Source organism: Falco peregrinus, chromosome 11, assembly GCF_023634155.1.
Source record: "Falco peregrinus isolate bFalPer1 chromosome 11, bFalPer1.pri, whole genome shotgun sequence".
NCBI lineage: Eukaryota > Metazoa > Chordata > Aves > Falconiformes > Falconidae > Falco > Falco peregrinus.
This window is the reverse complement of record NC_073731.1, coordinates 6,406,675-6,431,199: the sequence shown is the minus strand read 5'-3', so window position 1 is coordinate 6,431,199 and position 24,525 is coordinate 6,406,675. Positions and strand designations below refer to the sequence as shown.

The following is a 24,525-nucleotide window of genomic DNA, read 5'->3' as shown; positions in this document are numbered from 1 at the left end:
GTGCAGAGAGCACCGAACAGAAACCTGGACCAGTCTAATTCCCTGTTATTACAGGTAGCTGCCTCATACAGCTTCATTTATAATCCAGCAGGCTATGTCCTATGATTCCCCAAGTTCATTGCATTCCCACTAGGTCTGAGTCCAGACCCTTACTTTTTCAGTATGCAGAAAATATTTCACTTCTAGCACAAATTAATTCACAGCTGGAAGATAGCAGCTTGTTCCTGTGCCACTCTTGTCCTGTGACAAAAAATTTCTCTCCTTCCTTACTCTCTCCTTCTCTCTCTCTGAGGTACGTAAACAGCAGTCATAACTTTTCTTAGCACTTCTTATGACATGAAAGATCAGACTCTGTTAGTCCTTTCTTGGTAGATTGACTCTTTACTACCCTCATCATCCTAGCAGCAGTTGGTTATGCCAGTTCCAGTTTGAATTAGTCTTCTCTGGAAAAGAGTGGCTGGCACATCACAAGGTATTTTAAATGAGGATACAGGCTTTGCTCGAAGGGCTTAGTGCTTCCCCATCCCTTCAGGAGATACCTGCTCAAAAATATCCCACAACCTCACTTGCCATTTGCATAGCTGGATCTTGGTGGGTCAGGACAAGAAATCCAGGTATTAGTAGAGAGGATTAAAGAAAATGTCTTGACTCATGACAAAGCTATTTACATTCTATGGCCAGAATCTTGAAGAAAAACAAAAGGTATCTGCTTAGCTGGAGGATGAGATTTCTGACTATGTCATGATTTCCAGTGAAACTCACACCCTGAATTCAATCAGATCTTCCTCAAAATATTCACTCACCGTCACTGCAGCACTGACAAGCAGTCAGCCTCTCTTCTCTTTGATTATATTCCAACCTGAGTTTCTTTATGTTGCTCCTAAGCCACTAAATCTGATTAATGGTCAGTTTTAGAAGCTAGGGGTGAATGTCATGCCCCATTTCCAGTTGGAGGAAGTTTCCCTGCTGCCATTATCAGAGTGAGGCTTGCAGGTGGGGCTACCAGCCAGCAACATCCTAGTAGGTACCAGCAGTGTGCGAAGGGTGAACAGCAGAGCATGTGTGTGTGAATCTGTGAAAAAACATAAACCAGGAGTGCTTGGCATCTTAAATGATTTCATGCCAGATTTTCCTGAGGCTACCTGCCCCCTTCTGTTTCTCTTAGATGAATAGATGGATGGATGGATGGATGCATAGATAGATAGATGGAATATAAATATAAAATGGAATTACTGAAACATTTACGAAAGGATTCAGGAGACAGCAAAGTATAAGAAAACTGTGTGTAAGATTTTCCTGGGGAGCATACAGGGCATTTCCACCAGGCTGCATGAAGCCTGTTGTATTTGTTATTCCTAGGTTAGTAGAAGGAAACTGTTTACTCTGCACAGTCTTCTCAAGACTGCACAGAGCTCCTGGTCCAGCTCCCTGCCTCCATATACATATCCAAGCCTCTTCCACATCTGGTTTAAATTAATTGTCACCTCTTCTGAGTGTCCCAAGCCAAAATGATCTTATGGGGTTAGGGCAGAAGTCAAACCTGGGCAATGTTTGGGAAACCGGTGTGGGGCAAAGGCAAGCACAGATTTCCTGGGAAGCAGAATGGGACCTGCATCCCCTCTTGGCTCATAGAACCAAAGATGTTCAGCACCCATCTGCAGCAAAGAGATATTGCTCCTTTTCCTTACTGTTTAGAGTTGCTCATGGACCACAGCTATGAGGTGCTGAAGTTTTGCAGGTAGTATGAGACATCTACTTTCAGTGGGCTGCAGGAAAGGGGTTGGTTATAGCCTGGGAAGTCAGTGGGCAGTTAGCAACAGCCTGTTTGCTCACGTCTGTCACACAGAGACTGAATCAATCTGATTCAGCTTTATAAAGTCACTGTAATACAGAAGATGAACTGTGTCTGCGCCTATTAACTACCCCCTAGTGCTGCAATTAGTGTCTGTGAGTCAGGAGCGCTTCAGCTACGTAACAGGTAATGCAGCATGAGAAAATTACAGTAAATCAGCACTGTCTGCTCATTCTTTTGCTCTTAGTCCTGCCAGTGCGGATGCCTTATACATCGGTGTGGTGGCAACCAACTGGCTGCTGTTGGTTTGTGTTTGTGGGTGAAGGGTCTCCCCTCTGTACCTGCATAAATCAAGAGGAGCCAACCCGATAGCAACAGAGAAAGCAAACTGAGCTTCTGCAAGAGAGAATTAAACATGAGTAGTTGTTCACTCCACAGTGCCTCAACCCTTTCTAAGTCTTCTCTGCCTTTGCAAAGTCAGTGCAAAATGGCATTGTGTCAGAAGTTACACACACGTGACATGCAGATCAAATCATGGCAGAAAATGCAAGCCAGTAGAGATCACCCTCAAATTTCTTGTAATGATCCAACAAGGCAGACAAGTGAAGACAGATTTTTGTAGGCTAAATGGATGATGAAAAGGAAACCCACAAACTGGAGAAAGACTTTTTTTAGGCTAAATGGATGATAAAAAAGAAACCCACAAGAATTAGAGGAAGAAAAGAGAGCACATTTGCATTGGCATCTGTCACAAAGTGGAGCTAATTTCTGCTGCATTCTGTGGAAGTCTGCAAGTCAGGGGGAAATTTTGTGGTAACTTTTTTTCAATTTGAAAGTTGTTTTTTTTAATTATTATTATTATTAATGGAATGGAACAATGAATAACTCAGTCATTAAAACAGCAGTGAAATTTTTCATTTCTATGTTAAAAATTGGTGCTATTCCTTCTTTACTATTCCTGATGCTCTTAGGACTGGGTGAGACAAGCTGTGAATATAACAAGCACTTTTACAAGTTGAGTATGGAATGGCTGATGATTTTGGCACACAGGAAAATATGGAAGAAGATTTTTGTGGTGAAAGAACAGTAACTCAGTATTTTATTTTAAAAGATTGGCAGTGGCGTAATTAACACCATCAGCATCAATATTGTCATAGCTGTCATTTCAAAGCAATAGGCAGGAATAAGGTGTTCCCCTGATGGTGTTTGTTATGGGCTGCCAGCAGACTCAGGCAGACAATTCACTTCTTTCTGCATGGTTTGTATTTGCAAGATTCCTTTGCAGTCCACTTACACCTACTCCTTCCCTTGAGCTCTATTACTCCAGTAAGGACTTACTTTTCCTATGCTGAACAGGACTTGATAACTGTATTTGTTGAGCTGAGTGCTGCACAAGCCCCACTCCTTCACTTCTTCTCAGCATTCAGTCTTAGTTTTATGCTCTTTTTACCCTCATGGTACCGCTGACACCTTGTAAGTGCTTTGCCAGTGAAGCATGCACATGCTTGGCTGCTGGGCCAAAGGGCTGTGACTTCACTGTGGCTTTTGCGGGCAGGTTTCACTGGCTTTCAGTGCATCTCTGCGGGCACCGAGGCAAATGCATGATGCCAAAGAACAGCTTCTTCTAGCAAGAGTTGGTTAGTGTAGATTCTGGCCTATGCAGCTATGACCTTAATAGAAATGAATGAAAAACAATTAATGTAGGTATTGCTACATGTAAACATATTAATAGGAGAGTAAAATTCTATATGCTGCAATCATGAGGGTATTAGGAATGTAAATAGTAAACTTTGCCCTATTAACACGTATTTGTGGTAAACAAAGCAGTTCATTATGTTTATAATTTTCATCTTTTCCTTTCATTTCTACCTGATGGTAAAAGTGTGGCTATGTTTCAACCAATAGACTGATAGATTTTTAGCAGAAATCTTCTTTAACTTAGTCACCAGAGTCAAATCAGCAGCTGACAAAATATAAGCATTATGAAACTGGGCTGATGGTGTTATTCGTAGAATGGAATTTTAGCTGAAGAAGGGCAATTTTTTCAGCTATGAGGGACAGCAAAAAATTTGTTAAAGGGAAGATGTCATTGTCTTTGAGAGTCCTGGTTATCACTCATTATTTATGTTCTTTTCTTTTTCAAGTAAAGAGCCTTATCTTTAAAGAAACCATTTCGTTATCCATAAATCCATGTATCAGCCTGTCTGTCTGTCCATCCTTCTGTTCATTATATCACACAGCAGGAAGCAAGAAGGAAGGGAGCTTGCCAACTTGAGGTTTTTCCTTTGTGTGTGCAGCCATTTCTGGTGAGGGCACTATCATGTGGAAATGCAACACCATAAGTAAAATAGAAAGGGCACGAGAGATCATAGGCCTGAGTCAAAGCCCCATCAGCTCAAAGAACTGCTATCCAAAATGTGTCTGAAGAGTTCAGGAGACCATCTGCACCTCCCCACTACTACAAATGGATTTTCTCTAGGGCAGAAGAGCTTTAATAATGAGTAAGCAAAGAACAAAAAATAAGGTTGACATTTCTGAGGGTGCTGCGTTACCCCCAAGGACATCTTGTGTTTTGCAGATCAACAGCAACCCTTGTAGCTCGGGGTTTATTTTCTGCTACATCCAGGACAGCCCGGCCCTACCCCTGGCTCCACTCTCCTTTGTGCTGTAGTCTCCACTGGGAACTTAAATTCTGGAAGCAGAAGTTAAAGCTGAAGAAAGTCCATGAGCTTTGAAAATTTTAATTCCCTTCAAGAAAGAAAAAGAAATAGCTACAGCCACATTATAAAAAGAAAGGACCCTACTTAGTTTTTAAGTACCCTCATTCCCTGTTTGTATGTAGGTGATACACAGATAGACACGAGTACGTAAAATGCAGCTGGCACAATATAAAGACACAGCAGAATATATTTTTTAAATGCAGTTTGTATGCTAAAAGGCCTGGGAACCCAATTTTAAATCAATAAACCTTTTACAGATCTAAATTTTATTATTTCAAGGCTCTTCTATAGAGTCAATGACAAAAAATTCTGCTGCTGTTAAACAGCTCATCCCCTTGAAGTGAAGCTGGACCCTTGAGCAGCCCAGACCCACTCCCAAAAAGCTGCAGTATTGCAGATGCCATTCAGATGAGGGAGGGGGTCTGGCTGCTCCCTTCACTGGGCACAACTGGGAGATTAAATGGGAAGATCCTAGTGTCATATCTACTATTTATTACTGGTGAATATTTATACCAAAACCAATAAACTGGGAATGACTGTTTAAGATGTATGCATACAAGTCAAAAACTGAAAACATCTGATGTTTCTAGGCTAAGTAAATTATATTAGCCACAGGAATGCATAATAGCACCCCACAGATATGCAAAACTTATTCACTCATTTTCAAAGGCCACTGCTGCTTTCTGACTCACACCTACAACTAATTCCTGGCTGCTACTCATTTCCCAGGAATCAGTAATATGAATTCGAAGAGGCCAAGGGCACACATGCACACTGGCTTTCCCTGGTGCAGGGTATGAGAACTCCTCATTATTTATTACAGGCTCATGAGGCTGATTTAGAAACCTTTCTTCCTTCTGAAGTCCGTTTCAGCCTTCATAGGCTGATGAAAAAAAAACCCAGCATGCTCCTCCAGTAAAGATTACCCAGACTTGCAGGCGAGGATTTAGCTGTACTAATATAAGAGCACAACTTCTATTTTTTTTCCTCCTTTCTTTTTTTGTTGACCAATCAATTCAACAACAGGCTAGATAGTGCCCCAAGGGCATCACTTTCAACCATGTGATCAGCAGATTAACAGAGAGGCTGCAAAATCCTTTCCGCTCAAACTGTTTTAACAGAGGATCAAAATCTTTCTCTCTGTGTGGGGACTTTTATTTAGCTAGTTCTTTTTATTCAGTTTGCACATGCTTTTGAAGGAATTAAGGCCTGCAAGGGCTCACAAGATGGTCTGGTTTGGCTTCTAACCTTTTCCTTTCAATTTGTGCTTGAGAGTAGCAAGTTTTCCAGTTCCTTGTGGGAATGTTGCCCCTTCCCTGGGTCTTACAGTTGCATCATTACTGGCTGAATCTCATCAACCCACAGGTGATGGCTCTGAAAGGTCAGAACTTAAAACATTTTGCAAAAGCTCTCCCTTTTCCCTGCTGCAGTTCATGTTCTCATTAAGGGAGATGGACATATCGAAATAGGCTGTGATACAATCTGTAGGCGAAAGGTTTGGGAAAGACGAGCTGGGTAAGTCCAGTGGGGTTACATGCAGTTTACAGAGCTCTGCTGTACAATAAAACATGAGATTAAATTTGATCATGTACATAAAATAAATGACAATTGACTATTCTTGGCCTCAGCTACCAGGAAGCTGATGTGCTTTTTGCAACACAGAGGTGCATGGGGGATTCCTGTTGAAACCCTTTATATGTAATGCACAGATCTCTAAGGTATGCAGGTACAACTACTGCTGATGGGAAGAGGGTACATTTACTGTTGTAGCACAGGAGATTTTTTACTGGAGAAAACAGGACTCAAAAAACCAAAAACAAAAGTAGAAAACTAGACTGCCTTATATTCATCTAAAGCACAAAAGCACACCGGGAGCTAAGTAGACTGAGGATCACATGTGAAGGTCTACGTACAGCACGGCCAAGAGGTTTCTTTGGCTACGGAATGTGTTGAAAGAAAACTAACCCACTTGCTCAGCTGCTGGATGATGAGTGAGCTGCAACAAGAGCATTTCATGTACTACCAACAGAAATGGCAAGAATAAACTCAGGAAAAAAAATTAATAGCTGACATTTAAAAGCAATCACAGTTTGGTCATCAGCAAGTCAAAGAATTCAGCAAACAGAGGATTTCCCTGGAATTGTGCTTGGATGTTCCCACAGTCTCCCTGTCAATATCCTACAGCTCCAGATTTCAAGCAGGGAGCAAACCATTACATGGCTGAGGGCAGAAGGATTTTGCCTCACTGCCTAACAATGAAAGCTCCAGTTCTTTTTTTCATTTAAATCCCTAAACCTATTTCTGCCATTGCTGGGACCTACATGGGCTGGCTTTGAGCCTTTCAGACTAGAGGCTTTATAAAGAACCATACCAAAGTGAAGGAATAAAATATTCGTTGCAGTGGATGAATAGTGACAGCCAACCTGATTCTTCTAAACATTAAAATATACATATTTTACATAATAAAAAAACAGCATTTGCCTTCCAACTACCATCATAAGACTCTCATTTCTTTAGGCAGATCTGCATTTATTCACCTGAGCATAAATCCAGAGAAATTCTGGGTTTCAGATGAGACAATCTGCTTTTCCAGTCCTCTATATGAGAGCACAGCTTGTCCCAAGGACAAGCAACTATCAGCAGTGCTGCCTCCAGAGCATCACAGAGATGACTCACTCAGACTCAGCTCTCAGCAGACCAGGAGCAAGAGGCACTGTTGCTTACGAAGCTGCAGCATGACAAGGACCACAGGGCAAAGCCCATGATAAAACTGAGCTGGGGCTGTACAAGTCAAAACGCTGAGCACATCTGGCCCAGCAGGGTTTATAACACAGTGGCAATGCCAGATTAAGAGGGACAGTCCTCCCAAAAGGCATGTTCAGCAGTGGTAGGTGGCTTCTGGTGATGCCTCTGGTGGGGAGTTAGGAGTTGGTGCATTGTGAAGCCTCTGAGATTAGGCATTGTAAAATAAGGAAACTCTACCCACAAGGAACTTTTACACTTTTGTGTAAATGGTATGTCCAAGTGGTCAGTGTTCAAAGCTAGATGTCTCAGGCAGATGGTGTACGCAAGCATTTTGTAGAGCTGTTCAGGAAACAGGCATTGTGTCTGTCCTCTGAGACCCACTAGTAGAGAGCCACCTTTTCAGGTTTTGGTAGACATGCTCTGGTCTTTCAATATCAGCCAAAACCCCTTTATTTTTTCAGCTGGTTTTAGTTCGGAGAGCTCTCCCTCCACTTCTATCCCTCCTGCAAATGTATGCTTGAGGATTTTTAGCAATGGGAATATTTTGAAGACACGAACAATACTTGCTAATGAAGTCATTTGTTAGTAAAATAAGTTCCAATCAAGAATATTGACATGCTTTACTATATATTTATAAATACTATTCCTGTAAGTAAAGACAGCAGGATGGGGCATGAACTTCTCTTGAATGTAATCCAATTTAAATCTAAAGCAATCATTTTTTTCTTGTGTGTTTTACGTAATCTAAATTCCTGTATGAAGAACCAGAGAGTCTTCATTCTTGACCTAAGAATAATGTGGGAACAATTCTATGCTACAAAATTTGTTTTCTGTAAGCAACATTGCCCAGGTCGGTTATTTCAGACTGAACTGCTTTCACAGTGCTGACACTTATTTCTCAGTAAATGAATAAAAAGAGAGAGTTGAATCCTTCCTTCATGAAATCCCAATGACACTTACAGCAGAAAATCCATGTAATGTAAGAGATCTTGTAGTGCAGCTGCTGCCTTCATGCTTAACCCAAGGATAAATTGAAGACCAGAGATTTAAATAAAGTTACCGTCTTAAGCTTTGAAAGTGCATCTAAAGAACATCTCAAGGACATATAGCCTGGACCCATCTGGTAGACTAAAAGCCCCTTGTTCAAGCAAAAAATAATTTAAAAAAAGCCATTGTTGAGAAAAAAAAAAGGGATATTTATGTCACTTAAATCAGTTAATGGCTTAAGAGAGCTTTGGAACTGTATTTCATCCCCTGTAAGCACAGAGCCCTGTGGCTGACAGCCAAACTGTGGTCTGAAATGCCCCAGGCTTAGCCCAGATACAAGATGCGATGGCCAAAGACAGCAAGACAGCAAGCATGTCTGTAGTCACAGCCCTCAGGCTCCCTGGTCTCCTCCCTCATGTGGTGAAATACCGTAGCGCTAGTGAAAAAGCTGCACTTCCAGGTGACCTTGAGCTAAAAAGAATAGGGGCAAGAGATTTATTTAAGGAGCTTGTGGGAGGGGCATGCTCTATTTTTAAAGAAAAATAATCCATTTTGGAGGTTTATTGCACTTTGGATCTGGGTGGCTGCCAGAGGAAAAGGAATGCCCTCCTCAGATGGATGTATTGCAAACCCACCATTAGCCTTCATGTCTTCTGCAGCACCTGCCTGTCCTCACTGGGCTCTTCTGCTCCAGAACAGCCCCATCAGCAGTGGGATGCCTTTTGCCCTCTCCCACCACTCACAGCCAGACCCACAAATCCTTCTTTCCCAGTATGTCACCTCCTTGCCCTCAGCAACATCCCCTGGTTCCCGCAAACCAGAGGGCACTGCAGTCTCTGCAGTGAGTGACTGCTGCAAGTGTTGCTTCCAAGGTTGCAGTGGAGAGGCTGAGAAGGAGGATTCCTAGGTGTTAAGTTCAGGCAGGAATAAAACAGGGAGGGCATGCTGCAATATCCATTTTAATATTTGATGCAATGAAGCTCTTTGCCTCAGGGATTTGCTGTCAGCTGCTGCAGCATGTGTAGTCTGCTTCAGGATCCAGCGCTGGTGCCCTGCAGGAACCAGAGCTGAGCGCATGTGCCCAGGGTGTAGCAAGCGGTGGGTAAACAGAGGAGTCAGGTGGGTAAACAGAGGAGTCAGGTTCGGCAATCTCCTTCCCCTCAGGTGGAGGGAGCTGTGCAGCTGTTAGGAGGCTTTGTGATCTGTCCTGCTTATTTTTTCACGACCCAGGTGAAGGAGGCACGATGACAAGCTGACAAATTATTTATTTTCTTCCCTTTTCCCTACATTCTCTGGTCTTCACCTTGAAACCAGGTTAAGTACTACAGGATAGCACAGTCACAAAAAAGACGAATTACTTCATCAGGTTTCATTAGACTTTAAGGTTAATCACTGTCTGAAACTTCAGACAGGCGCTGGATGAACATGAACCATCATCAATGCTCAGCATACAGATGGCAGCAGTCTCTGAAGCAAACTTAACTACAATCTGAATTTCAGGCAACCCAAAAATACAGGCCATGATTTAAAACTTTGTCCTGGCATATGGAAATAACTGTAGCTGTGGCTGAAACTGGCAAAGGTGGAAAATTAATTTTAGATTAATTCTGTATTTAAGAAAAAAGCACCAGCTTGTGAGGAAGGGCTCTGCACGCCTCTTTTTCTTCACTGCTGGAAAGCAGTGAAGTGCCTTGGGCTGAGTGAACTGAAGTATCGCTGGGTTCATTGGGGGAAGAATTTAAAATCTGTCTCTTCTGAGGACTTGGCCTAAGAGCTTGGAACAGGTCAGTCTCTTTAATGAAACACAATAAAGATCCCTCTCCCTGTCAGACTAAGGCGAGAAAGAAAGGCCTGCATAATTTTTCTCAGTGGAGTTCACCTCACTTCTACTGAAGCAATGAAGTCTTCCTTATGAGCCCAGTGGTAGAAAATTTTAGCTCATAAGGCTAATGTCATAGTAGCTCATATTGACTACCTTGTCTAACTATAGATATTTCTTATTAATGAAAAATCAAAGTTTATTCATATTTAATAACCATTTGTTGAAAGCAGAGATTTCCCCTGCTTATGAATATCAAGTAATGTCCCCCTTTGGTCAAAGAAAGTTCTCTGCTTCTGAAATGTGGCACTTGCTATGCTGCATCGCAGTATGAGTTCACTCAGTCCAGTCACCTGTCTCCATAATAACCTGTGCCATCTTCTTCTGAGAAGCCTATAAAATTCCTTGAGATGGTAAGTACTAGACTAATCCATTATTCCTCAGTTAGAAGTTGATTAATTTCAGGAATGATCATCCACTAGGAAATTTCTCCCAGTTATTTTATGTGTCTGAGCCAGGTTAGTGACACAGTTGACATAGGAATCCTAGTTCTTTGGCAAGACTTGCTGCTTCAAACCTCCTCTGACTTAAAACAGGAACAAGAATTAAAAAATCTACCCCAAAGCTTAATGAGGCTGTTGTATTTCCAGGATATTTCAATAGGTCTTAAACTAAGCACTAATACAAGCTCACAAATAATACAGGCACAGCAGATGCTGTGTTTTATGGCACAGATACGGAGAACAGAATAGAAGCCACATATCTTCACCTCGTTGTGTCTCATTGCAACCATAAAATTCATATGAAAGCTCATTCCCAGAATTAATAAACATATTGAACTGCAGCGCTGGGAGCATTAGGTCAGGAGCAAATTAATGTCATTGAGCCAGTGAAGCTTGACTAGGTAAGGCATGTGCCACATTTGGGTTGCTGGGAAGGCTCCTTTGTTCCACTGCTGGTTAACACTTACCCTTGGTTAGCAGGTGTAGTAATGGTAAAATGTGAAGATGGCCTGTCAAACAGTCTTCCTCCTGAGTTGGCACATGAAATTGTTAAGAGACACTTTAGGGGTCCCTGCCCAAGAAGTTACCAAATCCAAAACAAAATCCAAAATTAGTGTTGTCACATACTCATTTAAGAGGAAAAGCAATGAGTCCTAATGTATACTTACTCCTTCCCCCTACCTTGCAGTAGAGGTTTGACCACTAGGATTTACTGCCTTAGCTCTTCTGGATGTAAAGACCATAACGATGGTATCAGTCACACACTAAAGGCCTGTGGACAAATTACCAGAAGTTCACGGCATGAGCAACTACTCACAGTCACCCAGGAATGAAAGTGGATACCTGTCCTCTGACCCTCAGTAGTTTTCCACTCCCAGGGTAAGGGCAACCTCTAAACACAAACAATTCAAAAGCTAGACAGAAGGAGATCACAAACTATGAGCCTTTCAGCTACCCCCAAAATCACCTCCCAGAAAGTGCCTTGGCAACCTTCCCTGACTGATACATAGCCCCAGACAGTTGCTGGCCCCATCCAGGGCCACTAAAGAATAGCAGTGCCTATCAGCTTGTTTTCTTTTAAGACAGCCCAAGGCCCACAGGCAGAAAAGGAACGGAGTGTGTAGCAAGCCCTGGGAAGGAGAACTGTGTTAAGCTTTTCCAGCTGTTGTGGTGGGTGATTTTGTCCCATGAGAACCTCAGACTTGAGCAGGTGCCCAGAAGGCACCATAAGGGATCAATTTCAAGTGTATGCTGTGATGCAAGTGAAGTACAGAACTCAGTAGGACACCACTATTAAAATATGATTTCTCCAGCTATTTGTTTTTTTAAAAAGATGCTTCTTTCTGAAGCATGGCATAGCATTTACTATTCCAGACAATAAAAGTTTCAATGCCATACATTTGTGCTTAATGCTAGTTCCAGAAGAGACAAGAACCTGCATTAGAGGCTGCCAACCACAGCTTCCATATTATCCCAGACATCTGATGTATCATCTCCAGAAATGGCTCAGCCACGGGAACCCCAGTCAGTCTTTATCTGCTTCATCTCATACAAAAAAGAGATACAAACATTTCCCACTTCCACTACATTTCTGTCGCCAAAGTTATGAGGCTAGAAAAGCTTTTTTGACATCTCCAAAGCACAAACAAAAAAACTTTGTCCCCTTCCCTTTCCAGTTCTGATTGTGTATCAGTATTTCTTGGCTCTGAAGTATATAATCAGTCTAAATGCGTTAGGGGATTTTGGACTAAACAACAGTACAAATGTCATTCATCAGTATAGACTCTGGCAGGAGTTGAACTAGACTCATGCCAGACACAGATAGACACAAGTAAGCAAAGAAACAGAAAAAAGTTTGCCATTTCATTAGAAATGGGCAATATACTGATTTTATAAGCTAATCACACAATGATCAAAAAGCTTACTAAGAAGATTAAAACTCTTCTTACATAAATGGAAGCTTTGCAGCAAATGAAAAATGTGCAAGTATTTCTTTCTAAAAAATACTTTTATGCTTTTCAAAGCTTTGACAAAAATGATTTATTTTCTTTCCACTAGCAAATCAAAATCCATTTTCACTGCCTAGGGATCTGACTACCTTATCACGTGTTCTGTACCCGTACTTAGTTAACCAGCTACTAAAATAAATGCAATAGGTTATGTTATTTCTGGAGGGAAGTACTGTTCTCTTTGGTATTGAAACAGGTAGAAAATGGGTAACCTCTTATTTAAAATACTGAATTTCCCCCAATATTTCACATTCTGAGCTTTCAGATTTTACAACTAAATAGTTTAAGCAGTACTGGAGACATTTATACAGAGCAAGGTGGTTGAATTCTGAAATAAATTAATTCCAACAGCATTGATTAAACAATATTTCTATATTCTTTGATGATCTGATTTATTAAGCAAACAATTTATCTCTCAGTAACCTATAGTTAACACCCACACCAGGATATCATCACGACACAACAACAGCATAGATGAATAAACTTTACTGGCAGTTTACTCAAAAATCTAATTAATCACAAACAATAATAATTGTATCTACTAGAACAAATATTTACACTTTTACATACCCAAAACTGGTAATATTGGTTTTCATAGTGACAGCAAATAGTTGCAATTCTTTTCTTCAGTTTCTCTTTTTAATTGAGTACTAGAGAACCTCATCCTTTAACAACTTCCTTAGTTCGTTAACTTCTATAAAGTTAATTCTTCACGTGGTTTTACAATGTGCTTCCCATAAAAATGGTACTTGTCCTTTGCTTTTTTATGAGTTCTAGACAGAAAACTTCAAGAAAAGTCAGAGATATTTGCAGTAATGGCCAACTAAGCTGTCATCTGACCTAGAAATGGAACTTCGTGAATCGCAAGCACAAGTGAATGGCTTAATTTCCTATGACATCTGCAGTTACATCTGGACATTTCCCTTCGGTCCACCTGTATCTGGCCGTCCTGCAGTGTGTATAATTTGCTCAGAGAATGCCAGATTGCTTCTGACCCTTACAAGTCCACATGCATACGTCTTCTCTGCCTTTGAAGAGAGGTCCTGGCAGTTCTGTTAGAAATTTTAAATAGTGGATCACATGTCTCTGTCTCAGCTCAAAGTAATACACTCCAGGTTTGAGATGGACACGTTTTTGATCTCATGTGTCTTGTTTGCTACATGCCATCTCAGAGCGACCATTCGGCCATGAGTTTGGGAAAATGAGACTGTCACCCAGGCAATAAAAACATTTTACACCTCACTGGTTCAAAGCCAGTTTTGTGGCTCTTCCCCATGTTACAACATATGGCAGCACAGAAAAGGATTTTCTAAAATTCAGATTGAATGTTCTTGTTCCAGCATTCCCAGCAACTTGCCTAGAATTTTTCATGTAACTGTATCATACTGTATTAGCCTTCCTGCAATTGCTATTTATTCCTCTATTTTACTCATGGCAGACCTGAACAAGCTGTTTCCTTCCTTTAGGAGGCAATTGCAAAGCATCTATGAGAAACATTATAATCCAGACAAGCTAAATCGCTGTCCTAGATATTTTTCTTTGCTCAGGGTGATTCTCTGCAGGCTGCATCTCTTGCGACTGTTGCTAGTGACAGTTGCTATTTCTTCAGAGGTGAACATGATAGCCTAGCTGAAGAAATGTGACCAACATATATCCAGCTGCAATTCAGCATTTTTAATAGCATCCTCCTGGTGCCTCAAAACAGTATTATTTCACATGACTCTGTTAAGACTCCTATCAAAAATCTAGTGAACAAAATTACTGGAATAATGCTTGCCAAACCATCCATTTTTGAAATGTTTATTTAAGAATAATCATGGACAGCGAATTCTGGATTTGAAACACAAGCCTTTCACTCTTCCCACATCTGTAGCCCTTGCACACTCAGTAAGGGAGCAGAAAGCCCTCAGTACAAAATGGAAGGAATGCAGCACAGGTGGAGCTTTGAATGTGTGCAATGAGCAGTCTGAAGATCATTATTTTCTGAGAAAAGATTCGACAAATCATTTCAGATGAAGAGGAAGTTAAGAAAAATCAAACTTTGTGGTGAGCATTCTGAAAACAGAAAAAATATGGGGATTTCACTATATGATTGATTTGCTGTGAACTGTTCTTCTTCTACTCAATCACCTGGAGGGTATCTCAGCCAAGTGATTGCTGAGGTGCCGATGAGCCATTTTTCTCAGTCTTGCCCCTGCTTTGGACTTGAGCTGATTCAGATGAGTCAGTGCTGCTCTGCCATGCTGGACACAGGATCTGACCAAGTTCTCCTTTAGATATATGATGATTCATAGCAAAATTCCTATTATGCTCAACTGATTAAGGGTTTTATAGAATAGGCTATGTTCCTGCCTTGTATAAACCACTATATGCTTGTATTTATGTAACTTTCTACCTAGTTTCTCAGTCAATGAATTAAATTGTTAACTCTGAGACTTAGGCAGGGGCTATGTTGTTAGTTCTTTGTAGCGTGCAGAAGACCACAAGTGCAGCCCCTGTTTCCTTAGGGCACATGAGGAATGGTGTTCAATGCTTCCTGAGCCTCCATCCTATACTGTGCACTCCAGTTGCAAGCTGCACTTCCCTTGGAAAGGAGAGGCAGCTCCACAGCTTGTCTTTTGTGTAATGCAGCTATGCATTATTAAGTGTTTGCACTTAAGGCATTTGCTTTTTGAATAGGTTCCTTTGTTACTGTGTCCAGAGAGTTAAAAAGTGCTTAATTACTGCCAAAAAGACCTGTCTCTTCCTCTTAAAGTGTATTTTTAAGTCACTTGTTGTTAGGATCTCCACAAGCTGCCACTCGGGCTTGCTCTTCTGATTGCAGTGGTGCCGTACTGACTTACCCCAGCTAAGCATCTGGGACTAAATACTTAGTTGAACTGGGAAGCATTCTGCCACTGAAACAACTTCCTTTTCTTGTAGCTATTGGTCTGATTATTTCAACACTGTAGGTTGTCTTGTTACTGGCATGATATGTCAGCTGAAGAAGGGCTGTCTCTGGCTGGTAGGACCTACCCATGGCATGTTCTTAGCCATCCTGTTGCTACAAGTCTACACAAGTGTTTTTGGCACATACCTATAGCTCTTTATGCATCAGGACACCCCTAGTCCAAGTGCTGGTCTAAAAGACTTTTCAAAACTGTTCTTACTCAGTTTTTTGAAATGTCCCATTTTTGCTGAAGACTTGACATTTGAACATTTTTCTATAATTCTTCCTCATTTTTTCCTTGCCCTATTCATAATTAGCAAAAAAAGAGTTTTTACTTTCTCTTTACCCACTGGAAGTGGAGATGAGATAGGAAGAAACATTCTTCCTACCCAAGTGAAACATAACTGAAATGTTTTGAGAAATATCTGTATTAAAGAATTGCTTTCTTAATGTAATAACTGTCATTTTTCAGCAACAACACCCTTAAACCTGGAATTTTTCTGACAAAGCTCCCTGTTGCTCCAGAAGCTGACCCAGTTAGCGCTGTCTCAGCTCAACAGCCTGCGGTGGGTTGACCCTGGCTGAATGCCAGGTGCCCACCAAAGCTGCTCTGTCACTTTCCTTCTTAAATGGACAGGAGAGAGAAAATACAACAAAAGCCTTGTGGGTCGAGGTAAGGACAGGGAGAGATCACTCACCAATTGCTGTCGTGGGCAAAACAGACTCGACTTGGGGAAATTAGTTTAATTTATTACCAATAAAATCAGAGTAGAGTAATGAGAAATAAACCCCTAAATCTTACATCATCTTCCCCCAACCCCCCTCCCTTCTTTCCAGGCTCGACTTTACTTCTGATTTTCTCTGCCTCCTCCCCCTGAGATGCACAGGGAGACAGGGAATGGGGCTGAGGTCAGCTGTGCTGTCACACATGTTGCCTCTGCCGCTCCTTCCTCCTCAGGGGGAGGGGTCCTCACACTGTCCCCCTGCTCCAGCATGGGGTCCCTCCCACGGGGCAGAGTCCTCCACAACTTCTCCAACATGAGTCCTTCCCATGGGCTGCAGCTCTTCACAAACTGCTCCCCGTGGGTCCCTCCCACGGAGTGCAGATCCACAGGCACAACCGGCTCCAGCCTGGGTCCCCTGCAGGGTCCCCGCAGGCGGGGTCCCCAGCCCTGTCCCAGCTCGGGCCCCTCTCTCCATGGGGCCACAGGCCCTGCCCGGAGCTGCTCCAGCACAGGCTGACCATGGGTCACAGCCTCCTTTGGGCACCCCCTGCCCTGGTGTGGAGCCCTCCCTGGGCTGCAGGTAGGGTTCTGCTCCTCTGTGGGCTCCATGGGCTGGGGGCACAGCCTGCCTTGCCATGGGCTTCACCATGGGCTGCTGGGGAACCTCTGCTCTGGCACCTGGAGCTCCTCTTCCCACTCATTTTTGAAGGCCCTTGGCATCTGCAGAGTTGTTCCTCTCACATAGTCTCACTTCTCTCTCTGGCTGCAGTTACACAGGGTTTTTTTCCCCCCTTCTTAAGTACATTATCCCAGAGGTGCTGCCACCATCACTGATGGGCTTGGCCTTGACCAGCAGCAGGTCTGTCTTCGAGTCAGTGGGCATTGGCTCCATTAGACACAGGGGAAGCTTCTAGCATCTTCTCACAGAAGTCACCCCTGTAGGCCCCCTGCCACCGAAACCTTGCCACACAAACCCAATACACAGCCACATTTATTTGACTGCTCTGGCAAGCTCCCCTGCTCTGGCAGCTGTGAGCCAGCCCAGGAGGCAAAGCTCTATGGTATTTAATTGTAGCCTGTGCTGCTGGACATCTTGTCCTGAGCAAAGCAGTAAACTATGAGACATGATCTTAAAAATGACTGTGGTTTTTTTCCCTCTCTCTCCCTCGCTCTGGCCCATAAAACCATTCATCTGAGCAACTGCTTATAAGCACAAGCGCAGTGTTCACAAATCCCACCTCGCAGTGGGATCTCATCACTTCTGGTGATACCCTTTTTATAGTCTACCACTTTCATTCTCTCTCATGTCTTCAGCTGTAAGGCAATAATTTAACCCCCTATCTGGCACTATTAATTTGCACTGATAACTTCATGTCTCTTCTAAAATAGGCTTCTATTTCTGACACGCTTGAAAAAAGTGAGTGCCTTTTTTCAGTTTTCCAGCTAAAAGAAAAAAGTCTGAGCTCTACCTTGTGGTATCACAAACACTAGTTTGCTTTTATTTTCAACATAAGTGCTGCAGAGCAAGTGTGTGTCTCAAATACCACAGTGAGCAGATAGCAGCCATTAACATTTTGCTCAGCTTAAACACTAACTACAAGGAAAAAGTTCTCACAAATACTGCCAGCCTGGTGTCTTGGTGTCTGTATATGCATCTATAAGACTTCACTGTGACAAAACTCAGGCTAGTTCTTAATTCTCCCCTTTTCTAGCATGGGCTACTTCATAATTTCCCTCTTTTCTCTTAACTTGCTGCAATCCTTAAGGGTAGCATAGCTTGAATACATGAAGAACATGTATTGCCTGCATAAACAATGTTGTGATATGTCTGTGCTGCTCCTAGATGTCATGCCAAGTTGTAGGCCTGCATGTGAATGTCACCCCTCTGCTTCACTCCCTAGGGTCTGCTCTTCCTCTGTCTGGCAGCAGGGCAGAGGAGACACAGGAGGAAGGGGAGAACATCCCCTCTCCATTTTTGCCCGCAGCTGGCAGTGCAGAGATCTTGAGTCAAGTATCAGACTTGGGGTAATAAGCAGCTAAGGTGGCTTTGATTTGTCATTGGCCTGGCTTTTTTGCTAAGAGATCTGCTGCCAGAAAGATTGGCACTTGAGGAGAGTAGCCAGCAGAAAAGTTTAAGGTGAAGTCAAACACTGGAGTGTGAGCTTGGGTCATGCTGCCTGCTGGTCAGGACTTTTCTTTCTCAGTCTGAAGCAGTGGATTACAAAGCTGTCCTTTAGGGTTTGTGCCCATCAACTGCTATAGGTTTTCTTCTCTTAGTGAAAGAGGTAGAAGTTTCTGCCCTCATGAGATTAGGAGTAAGGGTGCGCCTCTGCACACCCTCTGCATTTTAAACTGCAAAGATTGAACAGAGGGTCGTGTTTGCTAAAGGGATGCAGACTGGACACCAGGACTGAGAAAATTTTATAACCTAACACTTCAGGGCACCTTTTAAGATGCTTTTACCAAACACTCGAGTATTGAAGTTTACTTTTAAAGTCTAGGTAATTGTCACTGGTGTACTGATAGGGAAAGACCAGCAACAAGGAGAATTAATCAAAAAGTCCATCCCGTCCTTTCTGCTATTTCAATTCACCTGGTTTTTGTCTTTTTTTGTGTTTGGGATTTGTTTGTTTTGGCTTTGTTTTTTCATTCTCCTAGTTATTGTCTCCTCTTTTTTATTCTCTGGTCCATTTCTTCAGACTTACTGGTACAGTGGATCACTGTTTGGTTAAGATACAAGTAACTCTTCTAAGCCCAGGATGTGGCCTACCGTGTTCGACAATAGTAGAAAGCCCGGTTAAATTTTGAAGGCTCTCTGACTTCTCTACTATGGAAAGTAGATTGTTTTGAGAAACAGATTCTGGATGCAGGCATGAAAGGAAGAGCTCTTTGTCTGGAGACCAGCTCAGTGTACAACACATTTCTTGGAAATGTCACCACAAAAACAGGCTAGACCGCAAAAAGAAAGTAAAGAAATTGAAATCCGTAAACAGCTCTGGAGTCTCACATTCTGTGTTTAAAAGTCTAATCTCCAGCACCAAAGAGTATGTCCTGGTCATTGGATCAATGTCTTATCTCTTCACCTGCCAGGCTGCAGAATGTTTTAAAAGCTTTGTGACTAACCTCCTAAGTGCAAGGAAATTCTTTCTGGGGACAAGGAAAGAACAGAAATATAAGGGGGTCCTGACTGGGAAAGAATAGAGCTTTCAAGAATATGAATGTTGAAGAGGAAAGCAAGTGTTACTCCATGAAGAAATAGGAGTAACAATGGGAAAATCCACAGTAGGGCAGCAGCAGAGCTGTTCATCAATCTAAATAGCAGTTTAATAGCTTTGCAGATAAATGGTTGCATCCTCAATAAAAAAATTTATTGGATTTCACTGTTCAATTAAAAAACATATATTGTCACATTCTCCACCATGGGCGATATTTGAAATCAAGATTGGATAATTGTACTGCTGGAGAAGCAGTTAATACAGAGAAGCCCTGTAGCCTGTGGGATGTTCTGTTTTATAGGGGGTTCAGCTCACTCATGGGTAACCTCTTCTGGCCTTATACTTAATGAACCAGTCAAAGAAGATGGAAATACTGGGGTCCTTGTAGCTGAGGGTGCTTATGTAGCCAGGACCTAAGAGTAAACACTTCATCACCACCTGCACTGTGTTCCCGTGTTCCTACTCTCTTGTAGGAGTTTGTCCCTTTGTGTTCTGGGTGGCTCATTGCATCTGTCCATACCAGCATACTGAGACTCCTGCCTTTGAAAGGAGTCTTTCCTTGCACCTCCCTCGCTTGGCAGGGTGCTTTCCCTCAGAGCATTTGTGGAATATTAGGAGAACGGAAAGCTGAGGCTGGGTAAGGTGAGGTGGGCCTAGGAAGAGACCCTAGACTCCAAGAAACAAAAAGACAGCATAGTTACTGAGGCCTCCAGAGGACAAGAGGTGCTGCTAGGCTCTTCTGTCACATGGTAACATCTATCATCCTGTTCAATACTGCAACATTAAGTGCCCCGGGCACTAATCCGGGAGTTGGGGTACTACAGCAGCCTAACACCTTTTTTGTGATGTCTGCAGCTCTCTTGCATTCTTATTTGTCAACCTGTTGGAAATGCACAACAGCTCTTGTTTACCAGGGTTAGAAAATAATCTTCAGAACCTAAGAGTTGCTTCAGGAGCAGCTATTTTGTACTATTTAGAACAATTAATTAAGAAAAAGGGAACTAGGCAATGCACAGATTTTAAAATGCCCTGCTAATATTAAAAATTTGAGGCCTGCAGATGGTCCTACTCTTGTGTAACACAAGTGGTCTAGGACATTTTCAATTATACTTAGTGCATTCCTGGCGCCTTGAGGGTTTTTTCTGCTGTCTCTTTCTTGATGTGCTCATCTCTAAAATGAACTGAACTGACAAGCCTTCACCACACCAGAGCCATCCAGGCCTTTTTTCTCTCCTCTCTTTTTTTTTAAATAAGAAAAACCTCTTAGGAAAATCAGACTTTAAGAGACTTGCCATCTTATCTAGTCTCTTGTGACCACCAACAGCTATGTCATATAATGCCCTTCATGAATTCAGGCAGCACCATTTTGAAACCTTTTGCTGCTGTTGGCCTTCCTGTCTCTTGCTCCTCTCTATGAAAAAGACATATATTTTCAGGAATTGCAAAAACAGGTACCATATCCTAAGAACATGTTTTTAATGGCAAAATCCCATAGGAAATCCTTCAAAAGGCTAGGCAACAAATACACATTTCCATACAGCTGAGCAAATAAAAGAAATGCTCCTCTGGGGAGAACAGCTGTTAGAAGTCAGTGGTGAATTTCAATTTAATTGGGTTCACATACCTTAGATTGTTTCTTCAGGGCTTTTCACATACTTAAGTGTCACTTAGGTGAATACTCTCTGGAAAAGCAAATGTTTGGCTGAAATACTCAAATAGTCACAAAACATATCCTGGCTGTATATTCAGCTGTCATGTTACCAGTTTGGAACCAGTGCTGTCGAAGAGAGAGGGCTCAGTCCCACTCTCCCGTTGCAGCTTAATGCAGCCTTGGCAAAATGCATGGCTCTGGCAAACTCATTGTCTTGTGTTATACCAGGCCATGAGAGCACGATCAAATGCATGAATGTTTCATCTGCCTTCTGGTCTGAAATCTCTTTCTTCTTTTGCTATCATGAATGTAATACTAATAATCTGGGTTTATATGGCACCTTCCAGCCAAGCCTTTTACAAACCTGAAGGGGTTTGTAAACATGTGTAACAGCCCCTTGAATGCTAAGCAAATGATAATCACCTATGTTGGGAGGATGTTGCATTTTACAGGTACCAGTTTTTAGGTCAGCATCCCCAGGCAGTGGAGACTGCTATGCCCTAATAAACATACAAATACCTTTCCAAAGATACACGTACTGGTCCTAAGATGAAGCTGAGGAATGCAAGCCAAAAGTTGTTTTAATCTCAAGTCTTTCTTCTGTGGATGGAGGTAATTGAGACACTTGACAGAGGTTACATTAATTTAGTATCTGATACTTGCACCTGACTCCAGATATTCTGGATGCAGCCCCTGTGATTTAATCACTAAACCACAGTATCTGAAGCTAAAGTGACTGTTACTGAATGTCTCTAGTCCAATAAATTGCAATAGCTTTCTTACTGTTTTCTGCGAGAACAAATTATTCCTAAGAGATGTCTGTGCCTAATAAATAGAGAACAGAAATTTCTCTCCTAACAATGTCAGTCACCTACGGGGTCAGTGCTGTTCAGCACAGGCAGCCCTGAGCTCAGAGAGGTGTGTGTCCGTGTCCATACCACGTGGTGCAGAGGCGTACCAGGCAGGAGCAGTGCTGCACTGAATCAAACAGCAGTTCCCTGATGGCTGCAGAAAGGTAAGCTTGTCTAAATCCTTTTGAGGTGTCTAAGGATGTGAATGAGGACCAGACTGAACCAAAAAATACTAACGTAGAAGGGAAAAAGAAAACTTTAATTTGCATCTAAAGCATTGGTGAAGCTAATTTTAGTACCTTTTCTTTTAAAAGATGCTTAAATATGCATGGAAGACTTCTGTTCCTGTTTAAGAAAAAAATCAGTGAATGGTAACAGTATTTTGACAGATCAGCTTTTCTGAAGAAGTATACTTTTGTTTCATGACATTTTTTAGAGTAGCTGGAGGAAATATATTTACCTCTGTAGGGCGGATCAATGAACTGGCATCTGCACAGTTCCACTGTGAGCTATAATTTCCAGGAGAGGGGAAGGAACCAAAGGAGCAGTTGGCACATCTTCCAAATAACTGGTTTATACAAAAGGAAAAATATATTACTTCTTCTGGTACAACTGTATTGCAACCCAGAAACAGAATTCTTCTCCTTCAGGTGGAGAGTAATTACAGCAAATAAATACATCATGACAAACACGATAGCTGTGATGTGATTGGAGCCTTTAGTTTTCAACCCACGCCACACTAGCCTTCCAGTCTCTTTGACAGGCTAGTGACTGTGAAAGCCTTTGGAGATTTGCTGCCTGGGATTTTTAGTAAGGGTATGCTACTGAGAAAATGTGAGAGATGGAAGTGATCTATGTTAAATCACAAACGTGCCCTACCAAGCACTCTGCAATGCCTTTGTATGTGCAGCTCCCTGTTAATTGCTAGGTTTTGAGTAAGAAATAACAAATCTTGCATTCATTTCAAAAATCACCTACATGAAGCATCCTTTTGTAATGTCTAGGATGTACATTTTAGTTGTTAACACTGACACAAGCTATGATAACTATCATTTTGCTCATGGATTCTACCAGTAAACCCTGGCATAATAACTGTGTCATATTAAAAGCACAAGGAAAACCACAATTATAATAAAAATGTATACGAACTGTTCCCCTCTTTTTGTTTTAGAAATGTGTACAGTGACACTTGACTTCATTCTTTCCTACTTCTAATCTACCGATAATATGTCTTAGTAGTCAAACATTAAAAATACTGCCTTAAAGAACATGATGGAAGAAGCATAATTTTCCTGTGCATTTATTGGAATGCAGGAAAACTTCCCAAGACTTTCCAATTTGGAAGAAAAATTAATGGCTACTGCCAGGAAGCGCAGTCTTTTAAATCGAACTGCACCTGGAACTGCAGGCTTCGTTTTGTTCCACATCCAGTGATACAGTTCTGACTTTTTCTGCACACTAATGGCCTCTAGGAAAAATTCAGCTGTGTCCTGGGTTTTACACCATGTAAAAAGTTCTGCTGGTGTTATGTACCAGCAGAGTGCAGCAAAACCCAACCTGAAATACAGCCATAACATGCAGTATTCCTCCTCTGCTGCTTCATCATTGCTTACTGTCACCATTTCTGAGGCAGACTAACTACGTGAACCTTGTCTATGGGAATCTGTGACAATGAAACCGGGCTGGTAGAAAGTAGGGTTTGGGGGGATGGCATTTCCAGTTACTTCTGTTTACAGAAAAACCTGCTCCTTCAGCAAGTATACCCATTTCTGTTTTAAAACTTGAACGATGAGCCCCAGCTTTGGAGCTTATCAGCCTGTAGTATAGCACAGCGCTCAGCTACGCTAATTCACACCAATCGACAATGTGGGCCAATAATAAGTTAAATCCCATTTTAAAAGTGAAATAGAACATTGTTAGCTATAAAAAAAAATAATAATAAAAAAACATTTTCCCTTTTAAATAGCCAGACAGAACACAGGTTGGCCAGTATTAACTTCCAGCTTTCAAAGGCCAGGAATGGCCATGATTAATTACTTAATATTACCTTCTACTTCTCCCTGTGCTTGTATTAGAACTCAGCTTTCTCCAGCAGGTAAGATAAGATACCATATCTCATCTTATTAAAAAGAGAAGAAAAGAAAAAGGTTATAATGCAATGATTGAATTCTCTTTAGAATTACAGCATGTCAGTATATTTCAAGAGGATATGTACATAGCACTTATTTCCCTTTGAAAAACCTAAACTGCCAAAAGTTCTCTTTGTTACAAGCCCCATAAAATCATGTGCAGGGTTTTCTCTTGGACTGCAGGGCTGATCAATATGCACCCATTGCTGGGAATAAAAAGCTTTCCATACCCTGCATTCACCTGTAGCAGCACACGGCCTGACTGGTGAGCTTATTCAGAGCCTCATGCAAAGCCTGCCTCACCAGTGGAAGTATTTTCCCTGATTTCAACTGACTTTGGATTAGACTTCTTGGAATAATCAAAATCAGGAATCTGCTCATCATCCTTTACAGCAGGGTCCTAATGCTTTGCCCAAGTTTGTGTTTCTTTCACCACAGTGCTCTTTAGCA

General features: G+C 41.9%; 1 protein-coding gene across 3 annotated transcripts in view; it reads right to left on the bottom strand.

Annotated features, from left to right (window-relative positions):
- The window catches only part of SNAP25 (synaptosome associated protein 25), a 66,171-nt gene that overhangs the window by 37,775 nt on the left and 3,871 nt on the right, over nucleotides 1-24,525 (bottom strand). Inside the window, exon 2 of one of the 3 annotated variants that reach the window (XM_027788424.2) lies at nucleotides 22,407-22,514. The exons of the other annotated variants lie outside the window; for them this stretch is intronic. The gene's annotated coding sequence lies outside the window, so the exon portion shown is untranslated. The remainder of the gene's footprint in view (nucleotides 1-22,406; nucleotides 22,515-24,525) is intronic. 3 annotated transcript variants of the gene reach the window in all.